Genomic DNA, 26,074 nt, shown 5'->3' on the forward strand with positions numbered 1-26,074 from the left:
CACCTGTAAAGACACAAACAGACTAAAAAGTGAAAGGATAGAAAAAAAAATATTTTATGCAAATGAAAACCAAGAGCATGAAGCAGTAGCTACACTTAGATAAAATAGATGGTAAGTCAAAACCTGTAGACAGAGACAAAGAAAGTCACTATATAATAAAGGGATCAATTCAGAAAGAGGTATTAACAATATATGTAGACCCAATACTGTAGCAAGTAGATATATAAACAAGCATTATTAGAAATAAAGTGAGATAGACTCCAATACAACAATAATTGGGAACTTCAACACCCCACTTTCAGCATTAGATATCATATAGATAGAAAATCAAAAAAGAAACATCAGATTTAAACTGCATTATACATCAAATTGATCTAACCACCATTTACAGAACAATTCATTCAATAGTTGCAGTGTATACATTTTTCTCATCAGCACATGAAACATTCTGCAGAATAGACCACACTGTAGGTCCCCAAGCAAGCTTCCACAAATTTTGAAAAAACAAAATTATGTTAAGTATCTTGTCTGACCACAATAGAATAAAACCAGAAATCAATAACAGGGAGAACTTTGGAAACTGTACAAACAGGTAGAAACTAAACAACATACTCCCAAATGGCCACTGGGTCAAGGAAGAAATGGAGAAAGAGATTTTAAGTTTCTTGAATTAATTGAAACTAGAAACACAGCATATAAAAAACTATGGGACACAGTAAAAAGAGTATTAAGAGAGAAATTTATAGCAATAAATGCCTACATCATAAAAGTTGAAAGATTCAAACAATCTAACAATGTACCTCAAGGAAGTAGAAGAGCAAGAAAAAACTAAACCCAAAAACTAATAAAAGGAAAGAAATAAAAATAAAGCAGACATAAATTAAATAGCAACTAAAATATACAAAAGATTAATAAAACAAAATGTTGGTCTTTTGAAAAACTTAAAAAAAATTAGGTAGACTAACTAAAATAAAAAGAGGGAAGACCCAAATAAATAAAATGAAAAATGAAAAGGGAGACATTACAAATTATACCACATAAATAAAAATGATCAGTGGAGGTTATAATGAACAGCTATGTGCCAACAAATTGAAAACCTAGAGAAAATTGTCAAATTCCTGGACACACACAACCTACGAAGAGTGAACAAGGAGGAAATGGAACATCTGAAAACACCGACAGTAAATAATTCAATTGAATTAGTAATAAAATGTTTCCTCAAAAAGAATAGCACAGGACCAGATAGCTTCACTGCTGAATTCTACCAAACATTTAAAGAAGAAATAAAACCAATTCTTTTCAAACAATTTCAAAAAAATGGAAGGGAATATAATTATTCCAATCTCATTTAAGAGGCCAGCATTACTCTGATACAAAAATCAGACAAGGACAAAATAACAGAAGAAAACTACAACAAATATCCTTGATGATACATGCAAAAATAATAAAAAATACTAGCAAACCAAATTCATAGCACATCAAAAAGATTATACTCTATGATAAAGTGGAATTCAACCCAGAGATGCAAGAATTGTTTAACATATGCAAATCAATAAAAATGACACATCACATCAACAGACAAAAAAAGACGTATGATCGTCTCAACAGACACAGAAAAGCATTTGATAAAATTTAACATCTACACATGATAAAGAAAAAAGCTCTCAACAAATTACATATCGAATGATTATGCCTAAACACAATAAAGGCCGTATATATAACCAACCCACAATCAACATCATACTGAGTGGGGAAAAGTTGAAACTTTCTCTGAAAAAACTGAAATTAAACAAGGATGCTCACTTTCACTGCTCTAATTCAACATAATATTGGAAGATATAGCCACAGCAATTAGGCAAGAGCAAACAATAAAACACATCTAAATTGGAAAGGAATAAATTAAATTATTCTTGTTTGCAGATGACATTATGTTATATACAGAAAAATCTGAAGCTTCTACCAATAAACTCTAGAACTGATGAACAAATTTAGTAAAGTTGCAGGATATAAAATAAACATGCAAAATTCAGTAGCATTTCTATACACCAATAATAAACTAGCTGAAAAAGAAATCAAGAAAGCAATTCCATTTATAATAGCAACAAAAAATAACTAGGAATAAATGGAATAAATTTAAACTAGAGTGTGAAAATCTCTATAATGAAAACTATAAGACACAGATGAAAAAAATTGAAGAAGATACAGACAAAAAACCCGGAAAAAACATGCTATGTTTCTGGATTGGAGAAATAAATATTGTTAAACTGACCATACTATCCAAAGTAATCTACAGATTCAATGAAATTATTTTCAAAATATCAATGATATTCTTCAGAGAAATACAATAAAGAAACCTAAAATGTGTATGAAACTGCAATAACCCTGAATAGCCAAAGCAATTCTGAGCAAAAAGAACAAATCTGGAGGTATCACACTATCTGACTTCAAAATATAGTATAAATCTACAGCAATAAAGACAACATGGTACAGGCATAAAAAAGACACACAGCCTAATGGAACAGAATAGGGAACCCCTAAATAAATCCACATATTTACAGCCAACTGATTTTTGACAAAGGTGCCAAAAATATACACTAAGAAAAGAACACGCTCTTCAATAAATAGTGCTGGGAAAACTGGATAACCACGTGCAGAAGAATAAAACTAGATTGCTATCTCTCACCATATAAAAAAAAAACTCTAAATGAATTAAAAATTTAAATGTAAGATCCCAAACTTTGAAACTACTAGAAAAAAATATGGTAAATGATTCACTACATTGATCTGGGAAATGATTTTATGGTTGAAACCTCAAAAGCACAGGAAACAAAAACAAAAATAGACAAATGGAATTATAGCAAACTCAAAAGCTTCTGCATAGCAAAAGGAACAATCAACAGAATGAATAGACAACCTGAAGAATTGGAGAAAATATTTTCAATCTATTCACCTGATAAGGGATTAATATACAGAATATACAAGGAACTCAATTCAACAGTAAGAAACAATCTTAGTAAAATATAGGCATAGACTTTGAATAGACATTTCTCAAAAGAAGACATGCAAATGACCAACAAATATATGAAAAGCTGCTCAACATCACTAATCATCAGAAAAATGCAAATCAAAACCACAGTGAGGTATCACCTCACCTCTTTTTAAATGGCATGTATCAAATAGACAAAAAATAACAAATGTTGATGATAATGCAAAGGAAAGGAAACTCTTGTACACTGTGGATGAGACTGTAAGTTAATACAGCCACTATGGAAAACAACACGGAGATTCTGAGTTAAAAATATAACTACCCTGCAATCCAGAAATCCCACCTCTGGTTGTATATCCAAAGGAAAGGAAATCAGTATGTCCAGAAGATAACTGCACTTTCATGTTTATTGCAGCACTATGCAGAATACCCAAAATATGGAATCCAACTAAGTGTCCATCAACAGATAAATGGATAAAAAATTGGTATATATAAACAACGAAATGCTATTCAGCCATAATAAAGAATGGAATTCTGTTACTTGCAGCAACATGGATAAGACTGGAGGACATTATGTTAAGTGAAATAAGTCAGGTACGGAAAGCTAAATATCACATGTTCTCACTTATGTATGGAAGCTGAAAAAAGTTGTTATAAAAAATGGAGAGTAGAATAGTTGTTACTAGAGGCTGAGAAGAGGAGGGAAGAGAGGGATGGAAAAAGATTAGTTAATAGATACAAAATTACAGCTAGATAGGGGGAATAAGCTCCAGTATTTTATAGTGCTGTAGGGTAACTATAGCAAACAATAATTTATTGTATTTTTTAAAATTTCAAGACGAGAGAATTTTGAATGTTACTAACAGAAATAAATGATAAGGATTTGAGGTAATGGATATGCTAATTGTTCTCCTTTATTACACATTGTACACATGTATCAAAATCACACTGTACCCCCAAAATATAATTACAATAATAAAATAATAATAAATACAAATATTACGTGTCAAAGAAAAAAATATATTTTATATAGTCAAAAGTTTCAAATTTAATTTTCAAATTAAAAATAGAAAATCAAGACATACAACTGTATACTCAAATTCTAGCATACAAATATGTACTAATTCTATTTATTTCATTGAATCTGTACATTTTATTTTCAATTCCAAAAATTGCTCCTCCTTCACTATTCTTATAAGATCATGGGGAACCAGGATTATCAACAGGGTTGGGATACCGTCCTGATTGGATTTTACTTACAGGATCAGCAGAGCCGCAATCCTCAAACTGCAATCTGAGCCAATTTCCTCCATTATTCTTAGTTCTCCTCTCCTTCCTTCCAATACTACCACCTTCTTTCCATCCTGACTGCTGTCACCTATAAATATCTAAATCACTGTCTCACATGTGCTGCCATATTTGGAGTCTGGTTCAAAATCTGCCACTTTATTCCCAGGAGATGCTGGGATATAGATATATATATATCTCTTTTATTTTCCCTCAATCACTACCTATTCTCTTAGGCTATCCAGATTCCAATCTTGCTTTATTTTCTTCCCTACCCAGCCCAGACCTCAGGGGCAAAAACTTCAATTGCATTCTCACAGGCACCATCCATTCCTTCAGTCCCTTAACCTTGTAGTGTAAATTCCCAACCTTGAAAACAAAAAAACTAACAAACAAGCAAAACCACTTGTTCATTTTCTATACTCTGCTCCAGCTCCCAGGCTATACTCATATGCCATTACATTAGCTCCAGTCTCAGCTAGGCCCTCAGTGATGTTCAAAATCTTTCACTAAGCACCTTTCCTTTTCTCTACAGCAACTTTTCTGAAATGTCATCATCCATACCCCTCTACCCTTTTCACTCTAAGGAAATTACTTAATTTTCTACTTAACAGAAAAAGATAGGCTTCAATTCCCATAACTTTGTTCTCTAGCATCTTCAAAATCATGTCTATCTCCAATGATTTTTATCTCTTTATATAAATTTACTTTTAATTTTTGTCAAAATTGTATGAGAACACAAAGAGACAAATAATTTTACAAGGCTCGTTAAGAAAACAAACGTCCCTTACTTGTCTCCACATGAGCCATTTCCCACTCCCTGGAAACAGTCACTTTCAGCTTTCTCAGATGATTCTTTTGTAAACGTATCTCCATCTCTCTAAGAAAGAAGTGATTGCTCATTTATTTTTTATATGTAGGCATTATCTATTGAATTCCCTCCAACAAAGATCAGGATTTTTCTCTTTCACAATCCCCATTTTCCACCCTCAATCACACACTAGTAGCTTCCTAATAGCATAGGACTAAATTGTAACTTTGGTAATATACATATGCAATGTTTACACTATTATGTTCAGGTAAAGCTATTCACAAACTGAACCACAGAGTAAACTATGATTACTTGTCTTTTACTGTGTAACTCTAATTTTCTCGAAGTTAATAACTATCTCATTTATTAGTTTTCTATGTGCTTATTACTAGTTCAACCCAAGTTGTTCACCATTGGTCTCAATCCTTCAAGAAATTCAGACATATCAAGTATTTAACAAATTTATTTTCTTGAGGAAAACTCTCCAAAGAGTTCCAGTTTGAATTAGTTGTCTTTTATTCCTATTGTAAATATTGTCTCCCATTTGTGGGCTATCATTTTATTTTTAAGGTATCTTTGAAGCACAAAAGCTTTAATTTTTTAAAGTCCAGTTTACCTAAGTTTTCTTTCTTTGCTTGTGTTTTGGGGATCATATCTGAGGAATCATTGTCTAACCCAAAGTCACAAAGTTTTACAACTATGTAAAGTTTTATATTTTCAGCTCTCACATTTAGCTCTCTGATCAATCTTGGGTTAATTTTCATACTTTGTGTGAGGTACAGATCTGACTTCATTTCTTTGCATGGATTATCAAGTTTTCCCAGCGTCATTTGTAGGAAAGACTGTTATCCCTTTTTTCCTCAGTTGAATTTCTTGGCTTCCTTGTTAAAAATCAATTGACCCTAAATGTAAGGATTTATATGTGGACTCTCAACCCTTTTTGGTTATAAAGTGAGACTTTATTAATATCTTTATATTAAAGTGTCAAATAGACATAATGCAAAATATCATAAAACATGAGGATACTATACTGCCAAGTAACTTCAGTTTTAATCTGTCTAGTGAGGCTAGCCTGTGAACTGCTCCAGGAAAGGCTTATCTGCTTATTTTTTATTCATTTGTGTCCCCCCATGCTAGCACAGTGCCTGGCGTCCAGCTCATAAAGAACAGTTAAATGAACACAATCTAATTCAAAGAATACAGTTCTGGGGTTTTATGTCTTTTGCAGTGGCTATCTTTAAGGTTATACTTGTAAATAGTTTTGTTTATCCTGGATTTATCACCTCTTTCTTTTCCTCCTTTAGAAAGGGGAAGAGAGGTAAGGGATCTTAGTAGCTGATAAGCAAAAAGGGCAGAAGTGAGGAAAACAAAGTTGAGCAATAGGACAAGAGTTCCATATTAAAGAATGGGCATCTTTATGTTCAGGATATGGAAATGTTTTATTTATCAGTTAAAGCATTTCTTTGACAGTGACGGAAACCGATTTTGAGTAACTTAACAAAACAGGGATTCAACTTAAGGTTCATGGGTGCTCCCTGGATCAAAATGAGGCTGGGAGGCTAGTCTTGGTTACAGGTACCAAGGGGGCTACCATGGAGCAGGAAGCAGGGCAGCCTGGTCAGGATGCTCCTCACAGTTTTTGTTGTTGTTGTTTTACAATGAGGCTGGGTGCTAAAAGGAAGGGGACGTGGATCCTGGTATGCCAAAGGGGATATGTGTCCACCATTGGTACCACTGAATGATTAGCTAGAGAGGATTGTGAAGGTCATCTAGTCCCTCCTTCTTGCATCACAGAAGTGGACTCTAAATTCTATTTCTTACATCTATGTGTCTATCCCTATGCCAGTGCCATGAACTCTTAAGTACTGTAGCTTTGCAGCAAGATTAGAAACGAAGAATGTGAGTCCTCTAACTTTGTCCTTTTCCAAGATTGTTTCAGGTGTTCAGGATCCCTTGTATTTCCATATGAATTTTAGAACTGTCTTGTCAATCTATTTTAAAAAGGCAGTTGGGATTTTTATAGGGATTGCATTGAATCAGTAGATCAAAATTTGGAGAGTATTGCCATCTTAACAATTTTATATTTTTCCATTCATGAATACAGGATGTCTTTCCATTTATGCAGGATTTTTCATTTCTGATTTTGGTAATTTAAGTCTTCTTTAGTTTCTCTAATAATGTTTTGTAATTTTTTGTTTATACCTTGCACTTCTTTTGTTAAATTTATTCCTCAGAATGTTATTATTTTTGATGCTATTGATACTATTTGATACTATTGTAAATGGAATTGTTTTCTTTCTATTAGTTTCATGTATATGTGAAACTAATAATAGTATATGACTATTTATGAGCTATATATAATATAGACATATAAAACTAATAATAATATATTACTATATATGAAGCTAATAATAATATATGACTTTCCATTAGTTTCCATTATTTGTATATAAATACATACATGAAACTTTCCTTTAGTTTATATACCTATATGAAACTTTCCATTAGTTTTATTTTTGTATTGTTCATTGCTAGCACATGAGTGTAACTAAATTTTTAATATTGATCTTTTATACTGCTTGCTCAAGTAATTTATTAGCTCTAATAATTTTGTGTATGGACTCCTTAGGGTTTCCAAAATGCAAATCATGTCATTTGTGAATGAATGTGCTTTTACTTACTCCTTTCAAGCCTGGAGGCTTTGTATTTGCCAAATTTCCTTCGCTGTAGCCTCTAGTACAGTTTTGAACAGAAGTGGTGAGAGAAGACATCCTTGTCTTGTTCTTGATCTTGGGAGAACACTTTCAATCTTTCACTATTAAGTATGATAGTAGATGTGGGTTTTTCATAGGTGTGCCTCAGCAAATTGAGGATGTTCTCTTTTATAATTAGTTGTTAAGTGTTACTTTCATGAAATGGTGTTAGATTTTGTCAAATGACTTTTCTGCATCTGATGAGATGGTCAGTATATTATTCTATAATAGAGTGTATTACATAGATTGATTTTTGTATGCTAAATTAACATTGCATTCCTGGGATAAATCCTACTTAATTATGGTGTATGATCCTTTTTATATACTGCTAAATTCAGTTGCTTATATATTGTTAATGCTTTTTGCATTTGTATTTATGAGGGATATTGGTCTGTAGTTTCCTTTAGATGTTTTTGCCTGGCTTTGTTCTCTGTGTAATGTAGTGCCCTCATAGAATGAGTTGAAAAGTGTTTCCTCTTTTTATACTTTTGGAAGAGTTTGTGAAACATTTGGTAGAATTCACCAGAGAAACTATATGGCACTGGGTTTTTATTTTGGAAAAAAATATTACCACAACTCAGTCTCTTTATTTTATTTTATTATTATTATTATTATTATTATTATTATTATTATTATTATTATTATTATTTGAGATGGAGTCTCGCTCTGTCGCCCAGGCTGGAGTGCAGTGGCACAATCTCGGCTCACTGCAAGCTCCGCCTCCCGGGTTCACGCCATTCTCCTGCCTCAGCCTCCCGAGTAGATGGGACTACAGGCGCCCACCACCATGCCCCGCTAATTTTGTGTATTTTTAGTAGAGACAGGGTTTCACCGTGTTAGCCAGGATGGTCTCGACCTCCTGACCTCGTGATACGCCAGCCTCGGCCTCCCAAAGTGCTGGGATTACAGGTGTGAGCCACCACGCCCGGGCTCAGTCTCTTTATTTTTAAGAGATATTCACATTTTCTGTTTATTCTTGACTCAGTTTTGGTAGTTTCTGTACATCTAGGAGTTTGACCATTTTGTCTGGATTACCTAATTTGTTGGAATGAATTATTTATAGTATTTCATTAAAAGCATTTTTTGTGCATATGGTTCATAGTAATATCTCATTTTTTATTCCTGATGTTGGTAATTCAAGTCTTCTCTCTTCTCTTTCAAGATTTATCAATTGTGTTGATCTTTCAAAGAACCAGCTTTTGGTTTCATTGATGTTCTATATAGTTTTTAAATTCTCTATTTCATTAATTTCTGCTCTAATCTTTATAATTTCCTTCTCTGCTTGAATTATTTCGCTCTTCCTAGTGTCTTAAGGTGGAAGGTTATTGACTTCAGATTTTTTTTTTCATTTCTAATGTGGGCATTTATAGCTGTAAATTTACTTCTAAGTATTGCTTTACTTGCATCCTATAAGTTTTGGCATGTTGTATTTTCATTATTCACTTTAAAGTGTTTTCTAATTTCTGATTGATTTTTTTCTTTGAATCTTTGCTAAAAGAATGTTGTTGAATTTTCACTTTTTTTTGAGTTTCCCAAATTTTATTCTGTTATGTATTTTATTTGATTGTGTTTGGGTAGGAGAACGTACAGTGAACTACATTTCTATATACCAGCAACAAACATTGTGAAATATAATTTAAAAAGACACTACTCTTAATAGCAATAGAAATATAGAGTATCTAAATCTAATAAAATATGTGCAATATCTTTCTGTATAAATTATAAATCTTTACTAAGAGACATTAAAGAATACCTAAATAAATGGACAGATATAAAAAGTTCATGGACTAGAATATTAAATATTACAAAGATATTGATTTTTTTCCCCAATTCATCTATAGATCTATAAAATTCAAAGTGGAGTCAAATCCCAGTAAAGATTGAAAAAACATTTTCCATGGAACTTGATGAGCTGATTCTAAAGTTTATATAGAACAACAAAGATTAAATAGTAGCCGAAATACTCTTGAAGAACTGCCTGGTCAGGGGACTAGGTCTAGTGTGTATCAGTATGTTATAAAACTATAATAATTCCACCAGTGTAGACTTGGTCCTGGTATAGACAAATGAATGAGGGAATCAAATAGAAAGCCAGAAATAAACCCTTGCATATATGAAGCTGATATGTGTTGGAGCGGACATTGCTGATCAGCAGGAAAAAGAAGGGATACTTGTAGATAGTGCTGGGATTATAAAATTATTGTTAAGTACATGGTCATCACTAATCAATCATAAATAAATAAGTGTAGAAATAATGTGTATGTTGATTAGCTTGACTTAGAAATTCCACAATGCATACATGTATCAAAACATAATGTTGCACATCATAAATATAAAAAATGTTTTCAATTTTAAAAGGATGTGATAGTTCATATGCAAAAAGGGATATCTTTCTCCATATATCAAAAATCAATTCCAGATGGATCAAGGTCTGAAACAGAAAAAGCAAAACTTTGAAATGTTTAAAAAATATATTAATAAAAATATTTTTATGACTGCAGGGTATAGCAGCATTTCTTCCTTTTTAAATTTTTTTTATTATACTTTAAGTTTTAGGGTACATGTGCACAATGTGCAGGTTTGTTAAAAATTTTATAAAATGCTATATTTTATGAGTGGCAGCTTCCATCTCCCCACCCAAATCATGCACAGATATACATATCTTTAACACATTTCCAAAAGGAAGCACTTATCAAGATGTCATCCATCTCCAAACATCTGACTCACATAGAAGAGAAGAGAGGTGTTTATTTCATAGACCAAGCTATCAAAACATTCCTTTCACTATTTCTGCTCAACCTAAAAGATGCAGCCTGGAATTGTTTTAAGATGTTTATGTTATTTGTAATATTATGGGAAAGTAAATTACTAACATTCACAAGGTTATAAGCTGCAAAATAACTACTTTGTTTTTTTAAAAGAAAATTAGAATCTCATTAAGGATATATTAGCATCATTAACAGAAAAAAATCATTTACAATAACTTAAAAACCAGTCATGTAGAAAAATAATGTGGTAATCAACCACTACTAGAGAAAATAGGTCCTCTTATTTGATTTTACTTGAACTTTGAGATTCTCTATCCTGAATGGATGATGAAGCATTCAGGTAAAAATAAGAAGTTATAAGTGTGAGTTTTCAAGGGTTACTGCCTCAAAGGAGGTACAGGAGTAGCCACAGTCCTACAGTTTATTCCAACATTGAGATCTTCCTAGAAAGTTCAGCATAGTTTCATTTTGCGGAGATTTGACAATTCATCAGCCTCAGTATTCACATCTTATAAAACATCTTCCACATTAAAAAAGACTTTGTCCCATACAAATAAGTTTTTCATCGCTTCTCCAACTTCTTGTACTTGGCTTCCAGTTTAAAAAAAATGCATTTAACTTTTAAGCTGTCTGCTCAAGAGCTGCTACCTGCTCTTCAATGACATTGATCTGACCCAGATAAGGCTACAGTCCAGCATACTACTGAACTTAAACTTAAGTCCTTTAAGTATCTACTAACGTTTATAGCAATATCTTTTATTTCAAGATACTTCAAGCTGAGTGGTTTATTCATTTTCCGGGAGCTTATAGTCTTCATTGGTGGTCATCAATTCTCCAGTAAGATAAATGTCCATTTTGGAGAACATGTCCCAGCACAGCTCAGTGATCTCAGCTTCAGCAGGTTCCTTTGTTTCCTCAGCTGTTTTCATGGTGGCAATGTCTCAAGTGAGTTTCTCACATCAGGTCGCTAGGACACTTCAGGCACCATCATGGCAGGTTTTGCCCTGGTCGAGAAGTTTTTCTTTCCTTTTTCCATTTTTTATTTATTTTCTTTTCATTTTTTTTTCATTTTTTCTGTATTTTCTTTTGATTTTTTTCATTATTTTATTTTATGTTCCAGGATATGTGTGCAGGATGTGCAAGTTCGTTACACAGGTAAAAATGTACCACGATAGTTTGCTGCACCTGTCAACTCATCACCAAGGTATCAAGTCCAGCACACATTAGCTATTTTTTCTAATGCTCTCTGTCCCCATGCCTGCCTTCCACTGACAGTGTGTGTTGTTTCCCTCCCTGTGTCCATGCGTTCTCATTGTTCAGCTCACATTTATAGGTGAGAACATGTGGTGTTTGGTTTACTGTTCCTGCATTAGTTTGCTGAGAATAATGGCTTCCAGCTCCATCCATGTCTCTGCAAAGGACATAATCTCATTTCATTTTATGGGTGCATAGAATTCCATGGTATATATATAACACATTTTCTTTATCCAGTCTATCATTGATGAGTGTTTGGGTTAATTCTATGTCTCTGCTATTGTGAAAAGTGCTGCGATGAACATACCTGTGCATGTATCTTTATAATAGAATGATATATTCCTTTGGGTATATACCCAGTAATAAAATTGCTGGGTCAAATGAAATGGTATTTCTGCCTCTAGGCTTTGAGGAATCGACACACCGTCTTCCACAATGGTTGAACTAATTTACATTCTCACCAACAGTGAAAAAGTGTTTTGATTTCTCCACAGCCTCGCCCATGTCTATTGTTTCTTGACTTTTTACTAATCACCTTTCTGACTGGCATGAGGTGGCATGTCATTGTGGTTTTGTATTTGCATTTCTCTAATGATCAGTGATGTTGAACTTTTTTTCATATGTTTGTTGCCTACATAAATGTCTTCTTTAGAGAAGTGTCTGTTCATGTCCTTTGCCCACTTTTTGATAGGGTTGTTTTATTTTGTATGGTAAATTTGTTTAAGTTCCTTGGAGATTCCGAATATCATACCTTTGTCAGATGGATAGATTGCCAAAATTTTCTCCCATTCTGTAGGTTGCCTGTTCACTCTGATGATAGTTTCTTTTGCTGCGCAGAAGCTCTTTAGTTTAATTAGATCCCATTTGCCAGTTTTTTGTTTGTTGCAATTGCTTTTGATGTTTTCATCATAAAATGTTTGCCCATGCCTATGTCCTAAATGATATTGCCTAGATTTTCTTCTAGGATTTTTAGAGTTTGGGGTTTCACACTTAAGACTTTAATCCATGTTGAGTTCATTTTTGTATAAGGTGTAAGAAAGGGGTCCAGTTTTAATTTTCTGCATATGGCTAGCCAGTTCTTCTAGCACCATTTAATAAATAGGGAATCCTTTTTCATTGGTTGTTTTTGTCAGATTTGCCAAAAATCAAATGGTTATAGATGTGTGGTCTTATTTCCGAGTTCTCTATTCTGTTCCATAGGTCTATGTGTCTGTTTTTGTACCAGTACCGTTACCGTAGCCTTGTAGTACAGTTTGAAGTTGAGTAGTATGATGCCTCCAGCTTTGTTATTTTTGCTTAGGATCATTTTGGCTATATGGGCTCTCCTTTGGTTTCATATGAATTTTAATGTAATTTTTTCTAATTCTGTGAAGAATGTCAACGGTATTTTAATGGGAATAGCATTGAATCTGTAAATTATTTTGGGCAGTATGGCCATTTTCACAATATTGATTCTTCCTGTTTATGAGCATGGAATATTTCTCCGTTTGTTTGTGTCCTCTCTCATTTCCTTGAGAAGTGGTTTGTAACTCTCTTTTAAGAGGTCCTTCACTTGCCTTGTTAGCTATATTCCTAGGTATGTTATTCTCTTTGTCGCAATTGTGAATGGGAATTCATTCACGATTTGGCTCTCTGTTTGTCTATTGATGGTGATAGGAATGCTTCTGATTTTTGCACATTGATGTGAATCCTGAGATTTTGCTGAAGTTTCTTATCATCTTAGGAAGTTTTTAATCTGAGAAAATGGAATTTTCTAGATATAGGATCATGTCATCTGCAAAAAGAGACAATTTGACTTCCTCTCTTCCTATTTGAATATGCTTTATTTCTTTCTGTTGCCTGATTGCCTTCGCCAGAACTTCCAATACTATGTTGAATAGGCGTGGTGAGAGAGGTCACCCTTGTCTTATTTCATTTTTTAAGCGAAATGCTTCCAGCTTTTGCCTGATCAGTATGATATTGGCTGTAGGTTTGTCATAAATTATTCTAATTATTTTGACATATGTTTCATCAATACCTAGCTTATTGAGAGTTTTCAACATGAAAGGATGTTGAATTGTACTGAAGGCCTTTTTCCGCATCTATTGAGATAATCATGTGGTTTTTGTCTTTAGTTATGTTTATGTTATTAATTATACTTATTGATTTGCATTTTTTGGAACCAGCCGTGCATCTGGGACACAAAGATGACTTCATTGTGGTGTGTAAGCTTTTTGATGTGCATCTGAATTTGGTTTGCCAGTATTTCATTGAGAATTTTTGCATCATGTTCATAAGGGATATTGGCCTAAATTTTCTTTTTTCTTGTATCTCTGTCGGGTTTTGGTATCAGCATGATGCTGGCCTCATAAAAAGAGTTAGGGAGGAGTCCCTCATTTTCAGTTGCTTGAAATAGTTTCAGAAGAAATAGTACAAGCTCCTCTTTGTACCTCTTGTAGAATTCAGCTGTAAACTTATCTGTTCCTGGGCTTTTTTTAGTTGGTAGGCTATTTATTACTGTCTCAATTTCAGAACCTGTTACTGGTCTATTCAAGGATTCAACTTCTTCCTGGTTCAGTCTTGGGAGGATGTATGTGTCCAGGAATTTATCCATTTCTTCTAGATTTTCTAGTAAATTTGCATAGTGTTGTTTGTAGTACTCTCTGATGGCTGCTTGTATTTCTTTGGGGTCAGTAGTGATATCCCCTTTATCATTTTTCATTGTTTCTATTTTATTCTTCTCTCTTTTATTCTTTATTGGTCTAGTTAGTGGTCTATTTTATTACTTTTTCAAAAAAAAACAGCTTCAGGATTCGGTGATTTTTTGAAGGGTTTTATGTGTCTCTGTCTCCTTCAGTTCTACTATGATCTTGGTTATTCCTTGTCTTCTATAGCCTTGGGGTTTGTTTGTTCTCAGTTCTCTAGTTCTTTTAGTTGTGATGTTAGAATGTATATTTGAGATCTTTCTAACTTTTTGATGTGAGCATTTAGTGTTATAAATTTCCCTCTTAACACTGCTTTGGCTGTGTCCTAGAGATTCTGGTACTTTGTCTCTTTGTTCTCATTGGTTTCAAAAAACTTCTTGATTTCTGACTTAATTTCATTACTTACCCTGGAGTCATTCAGAGCAGGTTGTTCAATTTTCAGGCAGTAGTGTGATTTTGAGTGGGGTTTCTAATATTGAGTTCTAATTTGATTGCACTGTGGTCTGAGAGACTGTTTGTTATGATTTCAGTTTGGCAGCATTTGTTGAAGAGCATTTTACTTCCAATTATGTGATCAATTTTAGAGTAAGTGCCATTTGATGTCAAGATGAATGTATACTCTATTGTTTTTGGGTGGAGAGTTCTGTATATATTTATCACATCCACTTGACCAAGAGCTGAGTTCTTGTCGTGAATATTCTTGTTAATTTTCTGCCTCAATGAACTGTCTAATATTGACAGTGTGGTGTTAAATCTCCCATTATTATTGTGTGGAAGTCTAAGCCTCTTTGTGGGTCTATAAGAACTTGTTTTAAGAACCTGGGTGCTTCCATATTGGGTACATATATATTTAGGATAGTTAGCTTTTCTTGTCAAATTGACTCGTTTACCATAATGTAATGCCCTTCTTTGTCTTTTTTGATCTTTGTTGATTTACAGTCTGTTTTGTCATAAACTAGGATTGCAACCCCTGCTTTTTTCTGCTTTCCATTTGCTGTTATATTTTTCTTTTTCCCTTTCTGTTGAGCTTATTTGTGTCTTTGCACATGAGATGGGTCTCCTGAATACAGCACACCAATAGGTCTCCACTCTATTCAGTTTGCTATTCTGTGTCGTTTAATTGGGGCATTTAGCCCACATACATTTAAGGTTAATATTGTTATGTGTGAATTTGATTATGTCACCATGATGCTAGCTGGTTATTTTGCAGGCTTGTTGATTTAATGCTTTGTAGTGTCATTGGTCTGTGTACTTCAGTGTTCTTGTTTTTTTTTTTTTGTGACTGGCAAAGGATTTTCCTTTTTATAGTTAGTGCTTCCTTCAGCAACTCTTGCAAGCAGGCCTGGTGGTGACAAATTCCCTCAGCATTTGGTTGTCTGAAAAGAATTTTATTTCTCCTTTGCTTATGAAGCTTAGTTTAGCCAGATATGAAATTCTGGTTTGAAAATTCTTTTCTTTAAGAATGTTGAATATTGCCCCCAATCTCTTCTGGCTTGTAGAATTTCCACGAAGAGGTCTCCTGTTATTCTGATGGGCTTCCATTTGTAGGTGACTGGCCTTTCTTTCTGGCTGCCCTTAACCATGTCTTTCTTCATTTCAAACTTGGATAGTATCATGATTATGTGTCTTGGAGTTGCTCTTCTCATAGAGTATCTTACTGGGGTTCTATGGATTTCCTGAATTTTAACGTTGGCCTATCTTGCTAGGCTGGGGAATATGATATCCTGAAATATGTTTTGGACGATATCCTGAAGTAGGTTTGTTAACTTGGTTTCATTCTCCCTGTTTCTTTCCAGCATCCCAATCAGTCACAGGTTCAGTCTTTTTACATAATCCCATAGTTCTAGGAGGTTTTGATTGTTCCTTTTCATTCTTTTTTCTCTAGTCTTGTCTGCCTGTCTTAATTTCAGCAAGAATGTCTTCAAGCTCTGAAATTCTTTCCTCCACTTGGTCTACTTGTCTATTGATACCTGCAGTTGCATTGTAAAGTTCTCTTGTTTTGTTTTTCAGCTTTATCTGGTCATTTTTGTACCTCTCCCAACTGGTTATTCTAGTTAACAGCTCCTTTAGTATTTTATTATGGTTTTTAGCTTCTTTGCATTGGGCTAGAACATGTTCCTTTAGCTCAGTGAAGTTTGTTATTACCCACCTTCTGAAGCCTGCTTCCGTCAGTTCATCCATCTCAGCCTCAGCTCAGTCCTGTTCCCTTCCTGGAGTGGTGTTGTGATCATCTGAAGGAGAAGAGGCACTCTGGCAATTATAGTTTTCAGCATTTTTTCATTGATTCTTTCTCATCTTCATAACTTTATTTACCTTCAATCTTTGAAACTGCCGACCTTTGGATGGGGTTTTATGGGGACTTTTTGTTGATGCTGTTGTTGTTGCTTTCTGTTTGTTTATCTTTTAATAGGCCTCTTTTCTATAGAGCTGCTGCAGGGTGTGCTGGGGGACCACTTTACACCCTATTAACCTGGGTCCCTCCTGCATCTGGTGATGTCACCAGTGGAGGCTACAAAACAGCAAAGATGGCTGCCTGCTTCTTTCTCTGGGAGCTCTGTCTCAGAGGGGCACCAAACTGATGCCAGCAGGAATGTTCGTGTATTAGGTGTCTGGTGACCCCTCTTGGGGGATCTCACTGAGTCAGGAGGCATGGTATCAGGGACCCACTTAGTGAAGCACTCTGGCTATCCATTGGTGGAGGGGTTGTGTTGCACTAGGGGGAATTCCACTTGTCTGGACTGCCCAGATTTCTTAGAGCCAACAGGGGAAAAGACTAAGTCTGCTGATTCATGGAGATTATGGCCACACCTCCCTCTAGGGGTTCTGTTCCAGGGAGATCAGAGTTTTGTCTGTAAACTCCTGGCTGGAGTTGCTAAAATTCCCACAGGGAGGCCCTGCCTGCTGAGGAGGGATGGGTCCAAGTTCACCCTAAGAAGGCAGTCTGGCCACTATCTGCCACAGCCACTGTGCTGCACTGTGGGAATTCCTCCAGGGTCCGAACTGCCCAGTGTCCCCAGCACCAGCAGGGGAAAACCACAGACTGGAGCTGAGCTGCAGTGATGGCTGCTGCCACTCCCCTTGGGAGCTCAGTCATCTTAGGAAGTAGGCAGCTGCAGTGATGGTGGCTGCCCCTCCCTTCAGAAACTCAGTTGTCTTAGGCAGCAGGCAGCCACAGTGATGGCAGCCACACCTCACCTAAGGAGCTCAATCATTTTAGGCAGCTGGCAGCTTCAGTGATGGTGGCTTCTTCTCCCCCCAGGAACTTGGTAGTCTTAGGCAGTCTCCAGTAGAGCAGCTGCTGAGAATCTGCATAGCTCTGTGCTTAAGGCCCAAGGCCCTGGTGGTATGGGCTCACAAGGGGATCTCCTGATCCATGGTGTGTACAGATCCGTGGAAAACATGTGGCTTCCTGGGCAAGGTAGCACAATCACTCAGTGCCTCCCTTGGCAGGGGTGGGTCCTTCCCTTGCCCCGTGCAGTTCCCAGGTGGGCCATCAATCCACCCTGCTTTTTATCACTCTCTGTGGGTCATGCCCACCACCTAATCAGTCTCAATAAGAGAACCTAGATACCTCAGTTGCCAGTGCAGGATTCTCTTGCCACTTTTGTTCTTCTTGGTGGGAGCCTTCTACCACAGCTGTTTTTAGTCAGCCATCTTGGCCTCTTCCACGAGAAGCTTTTCTTAAACAAGACACTAAACATCCAAACCATAATGAAAAAGAGTAACAAGTTCAACTATGTTAAAATAAGAATTTATTGCCATCTAAAAATCACCATAAAAAGAATGGAAATAAGTAAGTTACAACTGGGAGAATAATATGCAATGTATCCAGCCAGAGTATTGGTAACCAGAAATACAACACATTTCTAGAAGGCAATAAGAAAAAGACAAACACAATAGAAAAATCGATAAAAAGCATGAATATGCCCTTGACAGAAGAGAAAATAAAAAAGATACATAAATATATACAAATATACACAATCTCATTGGTTATGAGGAACATGAAAAATGAGTTCCTGAGATAATCTTTTACCAAAACCAGATGGGAAAAAAATCAAAAGTTTTGTAAACCAAGTTTTGGTGAAGATATAGAACAATGGGAACTCTCACACATTGCTGAAGAGAATTTAAATTGGTAACCACTTCCAAAACTTACTATTTGTATCACCCAGCATAGTCAAGCATTTGCATACTCTTTCATCCAACAATTCCCCTTAAATGAATTCTTGCATATTTGCTCCCAGGAAACATATACAGGAATGTTTCAGCAGCACAGCACTGTTTATAATATTAAATATATGCAAACAACCCAAATGTCTATCAACAGTAGAATGGATAAATAAATTAATGTATAAATAAAGACAGAAAAGTACACAGCCTGAAAAAATAAATAAACTATAGCTGTATTGAGTGATAAGCATTAGTCTCCAGAAAATAATGTTGAGTGAAAAAAGCATCTAAAAACCACATGCAGTATGGTTTCATGTATTGTAAGTTAAAAAAAAAGAAGATATATACACACAGTGGTCAAACTATAAAGAAAAAAAGGTATAATTAATACAAAACTTAAGATAGTGTTTATTACCATTGGCAAGAAAGGGCAGTGCATTCTGGTTGGGTTATACAGAGGACTTTTGCACTACTAGCCATATTCTATTTCTTGCCCTAGGTAGTAAGTATACAGATGTTAATTTTATTATTCTTTAAACTGTACATATAGATAATTTTATGATGTATGCTTAATTCACAATAAAAATTGAAAAAGGTATACTACAGAATTAAGGTATTGAAATACTGTATCAGAAAACAACTGAACAAATGAATAATACATAGTAAAATTAAAAGCCGATGAGTAACACTGTATTAAATGTTGATAGACATAAAGCCAATAATTCGGAGTCCATTAATAGTGTAAAATTAAAATTTAAAAACATAATTTTTATTAAAACATACTTTTCTCCTTACTTAAAAATGAATTGTAACAGTAATAAGAAAATGGCAGAGCTAACACTTACATTAATATTTCTAGTGATCCTTCAGCCACTCTACTAGTAGAAGCAAGCAAATTAAAAAAGTACTGATCCAATCAGATTTCATAAATTTGGACATAAATTTCAAAATTATCAAGACAGGTGTATGAAGAGTAAAAATTAATATCTAAACACCCATTAACAGTAAACTGTGTATTTGTTTGTTCTCACACTGCTATAAAAAATACCTGAGATTGGTAAATTTATAAAGAAAATAGGTTTAATTGGGCTCAGGGTTCCACAGGCTGTACAGGAAGCATGGCAGCATTCGCTTCTGGGGAGGCTTCAGGGAACTCTTATTCATGGCGGAGGACAAAGTGGGAGCAAGCATTTTACATGGCAGGAGCAGAACCGAGAGGTGGGAGGTGCTACACACTTTTAAACAACCAGATCTCATGATAACTCACTCACTCATTGACGCAAGAACAGCACCAAGGGGGTGGTGCTAACCCATTCATGAGGACTCCGCCCCCATGATCCAATCTCCCACCAGGCCCCACCTTCAACACTGGGGGTTACAGTTCGACAAAAGTTTTGGTTTTGGTGGGGACACAGATCCAAAATGTATCACGTTGTCTTTAGTCTTTGTAAAATAAATACTAAACTGCTGAAACAAATTGAATATATTATCAGAGCTTTGGATTATCATACCAAATGTTATACCAAGATCTAAAAAAAGCATATTCAATCACATTGCTACATCTAAGATAATTTTTCAGTGAGAGTAAAAAGTTTTATTTTACCATCAATAAACACAAATTTAAAATTTCAATAATATCATTTTCATCATCCTGTCATTAAAAATGTCATCTTTTGTGTACATTATTATAATGTTTATAATGTTCATACCATGATATATAATTTATAAATGAGTAAATATGTATGAGGATGCCTTCTCAAAAAGGATTCACTGAAAGGGATGCATATTGCAGCATCAACAAGCATGATGACCACCACTGTAGGTCAGCATTAAGGTACTAAAAGTGATGTAAACTCTCAGTGTGTCATGGGTAGTTGTGAGGCGCTTGACAAATAATTCTATTTATTTATTTATTACATTTTACATTTAATTTTGAGTTTATTATTTTAAATGTCATAAATCTGAATGATGAAGCACCATTTTTGGTTCAGTTTTGAAGAAGCTTTTAATTCAAGTTCAGATGCAAGTATTTATGCATTTTATTTTAAATTTTTCTTTAGAACTATTACTGTTTTGTATTATTGTAGTTATATCGTAGTCTCAAAAATGAAATAAAACAGATGTAACATTTATAATTGTTTGAATTTCAAGGTAAATAGGGCTCAGTGAGAATTTTCTACATTCATGACTTCATTGGCTGCTGTGAGTGGCAGCCTCCAATTCTTACTAACTCATTTATCTCACAATTTAAAAAATATTTTTATGTACTTACTTATTTTTAAATTAAATAAAAATTGTATCAATGTATGGTGTACAACATATTTTGAAATATGTATACAATGTGGAATGCCTAAATTGAGTTAATCAACATAAGAGTTACCTCATCTAATTATATGTTTGGTGAGAACACTTAATATCTACTCTCTTACCAATTTCCAGGTATACGATACTTTGTTATTAACTATAGTCATTATATTGTGCAACAAATCACTTGAACTTATTTCTTTGTATGTTTTGACTAACATTTCCCCTTCAACAAGCCACTGGTAACTACCATTCTACCCTCTGCTTTTATGGGTTTTACTATTTTAGATTCTACACATAAGGAAAATCATGTGGTATTCATCATTCTGTGCCTGTGCCTGTCTTGTTTCACTTTACATAATGTCCTCCAGGTTCATTCATATTCTCACAAGTGACAGTATTATCTTCTCTTTAAAGGCTGAATAGTATTCCAATTTGTATATCTACCACGTTTTCTTTATTCATTTATCTGTTGATGGCCAGTTAGGTTGTTTCCATATCTTGGCTATCGTGAATACAGCTGCAGTGAACACGGGAGTGCAGATATCTCTTCAACAAATTGATTTCATTTCCTTTGGCTTTCTAATGAAAAGTGAGGTTCCTGAATCATACAGTAATCCTGTTTTAAATTTTTTGAGGAACATCCATACTGTTTTCCATATTGTATTAGTCAGGGTTTTCTAGAGGGACAGAACTGAATAGAATATTAGAATATTCTAATATATATTAGAATATAAGAATTATATTAGAATATTAGATTAAAATTATATTACAATATTAGAATAGAATTATATTAGAAATATATTAAAATATTCTAATATATATTCTAATAGTATATCTATTCTACTATATATATTCTACTATATATATTCATATATATATATATATATATATATACACATATATATATATTCTATCCCATTAGAGCCAATCCAAGTTCCAAAACTGAAGAACTTGGAGTCTGGTATTGAGGGCAGGAAACATCCAGCATGGGAGAAAGATTGAGGCTGGGAGGCTAGGCCAGTCTCTCTTTTTACATTTTTCTGCCTGTTTATATTCTAGCTGCATTGGCAGCTGATTAGATTTTTCCCACCCAGATTAAGGGTAGGTCTGCCTTTCCCAGCCCAAAGACTCAAATGTTATTCTCCTTTGGCAGCACCCTCACAGATACACTCAGGATCTATACTTTGTATCCTTCAATCCAATCAAGTTGACAGTGTTAACCATCACAAGTCCACCCCTTGTCAACTTAAACCCATACATATCTCCTGAGATCATATATAACCTTGAAATAAAGACAATGGTAAGGACATACTTATGTCTAACATAATACAACTATCCTTCATACAACCAGAAACTCACCAATCCCCAACCCAAATACTATTACATAAAGTTAACAATACTTACATGCTGATGTGAAGTCAATAAATTTTATGTCAGATGATAAAGGAGAAAGGAAATAAAGTGAAGATATTCTCTTAGTACAAGTGTATATATGCACAAATATGTTTTTAACAAAAGAAGGAGGAAATACTCAAGACAATTACAGTCTTTGTTTCAGCAGCTGCTCAAGTGGTCTGAGCTGTTATTGATGACTACCTTCTTCTACTACCCATTTCTGTATTCCCTTTGCCTTCAGCAAGCACCTCAGCAGGTCGTGGGTTTTTTTCTTGGTGGAGTGACCCAAACCTTCATTCCTGAAGGGTCTGGGTCATTTGTAGTCCTGCCTGGACTAGGCTGTTGTAGTTTCCCATTGACCTTAATCACAGGACATGGTAATACTAAGAAACACTCTAATGAATCTCCTGTATTCCATGCATACTCTCCCTTACCTCCATTGTAGGGTAGTAGACTGATTTCATATGGATAATCTGGGTCAATCATGCCAGCAAACACTGTAGTTCCCTTCTTAGCCTTTTGATTTAAAGGTAGGAGGAGCCCAAAGTGTCCAGGTGGCAATCTTAACTTGCAGTTTAATGGAATCATTGTGTCTCCTGGTGGTGGCATTTCTCCCCCTGGAACAAAGACCTCTAGGCCACCAGAACGTAGTGTCGCAGGAACAGGAAGCAAAAATTTTGCTAGTGGATCATTAGGGGTGATGGTGAGTGGTGCCACTTCCACTTCCACCCCTTGATTCCTGGAGATGCAAATCTTGGCTATGGGAGAAATAGTGCCATATATTGGACGCTGATTCAGAGCATACATGGCATTCTGGAGAATTTTGCTCCAGCCCTGCAAAGTATTGTCACCTAGTTGACATCGTAATTGTGACTTCAAAAGGCCATTCTACTGTTCTATCAATCCAGCTGCTTCAGGATGATGGGTAATATGGTAAGACCAGTGAATTCCATGAGCATGAGCCCACTGCCATACTTCTTTAGCTGTAAAGTGAGTGCCTTGGTCAGAGGCAATGGCAATGCTGTGTGGAATACCATGACGTTGGACAAGCATTCTGTGAGTCCTTGGTAGTCTTGGTGAGTCCTTGTGGTAGTCTTGACAGAAGCATGGCACGCAGGATAGATTAACTCACATCTGTAGTAAGTGTCCATTCCAGTGAGGAGAAACCTCTGCCTTTCCATCATGGAAAATGTTCAATATAATCAACATGCCACTAGGTACCTGGCTGATCACCCTGAGGAATGGTGCCACATCGAGGGCTCAGTGTTGGTCTCTGCTGCCAGAAAATTAGTCACTCAGCAGTGTCCATAGCCAGGTCAGCCCTGGTGAGTGGAAGTCCATGTTGCTGAGCCCATGCATAACCTCCATCTCTGCCACCATGGCCACTTTGTTCATGGATCCCTTGGGCGATGACAGGGGTGGCTGGGGAAAGAGGCTTGGTGATGTCTGCTGAATGTGACATCCTATCCACTTGATTATTCAAATCCTCCCCTGCTGAGGTCACCCGATGGTGAGCACTCACATTAGACAGAAATATTTTCACAGTCTTTGACCACTCAGAGAGGTCCATCCACAGACGTCTTCCCCAAACTATTTTGTCACTAATTTTCCAATCATGCTTCTTCCAAGTCCCTGATAATCCAGCCAAACCATTGGTTACCGCCCATGAATCAGTATATAATCATACATCTGGCCATTTCTCCTTCCGTGCAAAGTGCACAACAAGGAGCTCTGCTTGAATTCTACCCACTGGGAAGATTTCCCTTCACTACTGTCCTTCAAGGATGTCCTAGAAAGGGGCTGTAGTGCTGCAGCTGTTCAGATTCAGGTGGTGCCTGCATATCGTGCAGGACCATCTGTGAACCAGGCCCTAGTCTTCTCTTTGCCTGTCAACTGATCATAGGAAACTCTGCATGAGGCCATTGGTACAGGCTGGGGGAGAGAAGACAGGGTGGCAGGAATGGAGACCATGGGCATTTGAACCACTTCCTCATGTAACTTACTTGTGCCTTCAGGACATGCTCAAACTGGATCTCGTATATACCACTTCCATTTGATGCTGGAATGCTGCTATGTATGACCCACTTTATGGCTAGATGGGTCACAAAGCACCCAATTTATGATAGGCAGTTCAGGTTGCATGGTGACTTGATGACTCATAGTCAAACGTTCAGTTTCCACTAAAGCCCAGTAACTGGCCAAAAGCTGTCCCTCAAAAGGAGAGTAGTTATTTGCAGAAGATGGCAAGGCCATGCTCCAAAATCCTAGAACCCTCCATGGTGACTCACTTATACGGGCCTGCCAAAGTCCCCAAACAACATCCTTATCTGCCACTGACACCTCAAGCACCATTGAATCTGCTGGGTCATATGGCCTAAGTGGCAGAGCAGCTTGCACAGCAGCCTGGACCTGTTAAAGAACCTTCTCCTGTTCTGGACCCCACTCGAAACTGGCAGCCTTTCGGGTCACTTGACATATGGGCCAAAGTAACACACCCAAATGAGGAATGTGTTGCCTCCAAAATCCAAATAGGCCCACTACGCATTGTGCCTTTTTTTTTTTTTTCCTGTGGAGGGGACAAATGCAGCAACTTATCTTTCACCTTAGAATGAATATCTCAACAGGCCCCACACCACTGGAACCCTAGAAATTTTACTGAGGTAGAAGGTCTCCTGAATTTGATTCAGGTATTTTTCCCATCCTCTGGCATGCGATGTCTCGACAATAAGTCTAGTGTGTTTGCTACTTCTTGCTCACTGGATCCAGTTGGCATAATGTAATAGACCAATGTGATATTTTGTGGAAATGAAAAGCAATCAAGGTCTCTCTGAATAAGATTATGACACAAAGCCAGAGTGTTGAAATATATCTGAGGTAGGAAAGTAACGGTATATTGCTGGCCTTGCCAGCTGAAGGCAAATTGCTTCTGGTGGGCCTTATAAAGAGGAATGGAGAAAAAGGCATTTGCCAAGTCAATGGCTGCGTACCAGGTACCAGGAGATGTGTTAATTTGTTCAAGCAATGAAGCCACATCTGGTACAGCAGCTGCAATTGGTTAAGCTTATGATAATCCAAAGCTTATGATAATCCACTGTCATTCTCCAAGATCCATCTGTCTTCTGCACAGGCCAAATGGGAGAGTTGAACAAGGATGTGGTGAGAATCACTGCCCCTGCCTCTTTCAAGTCCTTGATGGTGGAACTAATCTCTGCAATCCCTCCAGGGACGCAATATTCTTTTTGATTTACTATTTTTCTAGGTAGAGACAGCACTTATGGCTTCCATTTGGCTTTTCCCACCATAATATCCCTCACCCTACCAATCATGGAGCCATGTGGGGGTTCCGCCAGCTGCTAAGTAGGTCTATGCCAATTATGCATTGTGGCACTAGGAAAATGACCACGGGATGAATCTGGGGACCCACTGGACCAACTATAAGTAGGACCTGAGCTAAAACTCCTTTAATTATCTGACCTCCATAAGTCCCTACTTTAACTGGAGGACAACAATGACATTTTGGGTCCCCTGGAATCAATGTCAGCTCAGAGCCAGTAACGAGTAGTCCCCAAAATGTCCTATCATTTCACTTTCCCCAATGCACAGTTACCCTGGTGAAAGGCCAGAGGTCTTCTTGGGGAAGGATAGAAGAAAGATTCACT

General features: G+C 36.0%; 1 pseudogene; it reads right to left on the bottom strand.

Moving 5' to 3' along the window:
* Positions 1 to 11,167: 11,167 nt before the first annotated feature.
* LOC101131717 (biogenesis of lysosome-related organelles complex 1 subunit 2-like) lies at positions 11,168 to 11,534 on the bottom strand (annotated as a pseudogene).
* Between the last annotated feature and the right edge of the window lie 14,540 nt (positions 11,535 to 26,074).

This window comes from Gorilla gorilla, chromosome X (genome assembly GCF_029281585.2).
Source record: "Gorilla gorilla gorilla isolate KB3781 chromosome X, NHGRI_mGorGor1-v2.1_pri, whole genome shotgun sequence".
Taxonomy (NCBI): Eukaryota; Metazoa; Chordata; class Mammalia; order Primates; family Hominidae; genus Gorilla; species Gorilla gorilla.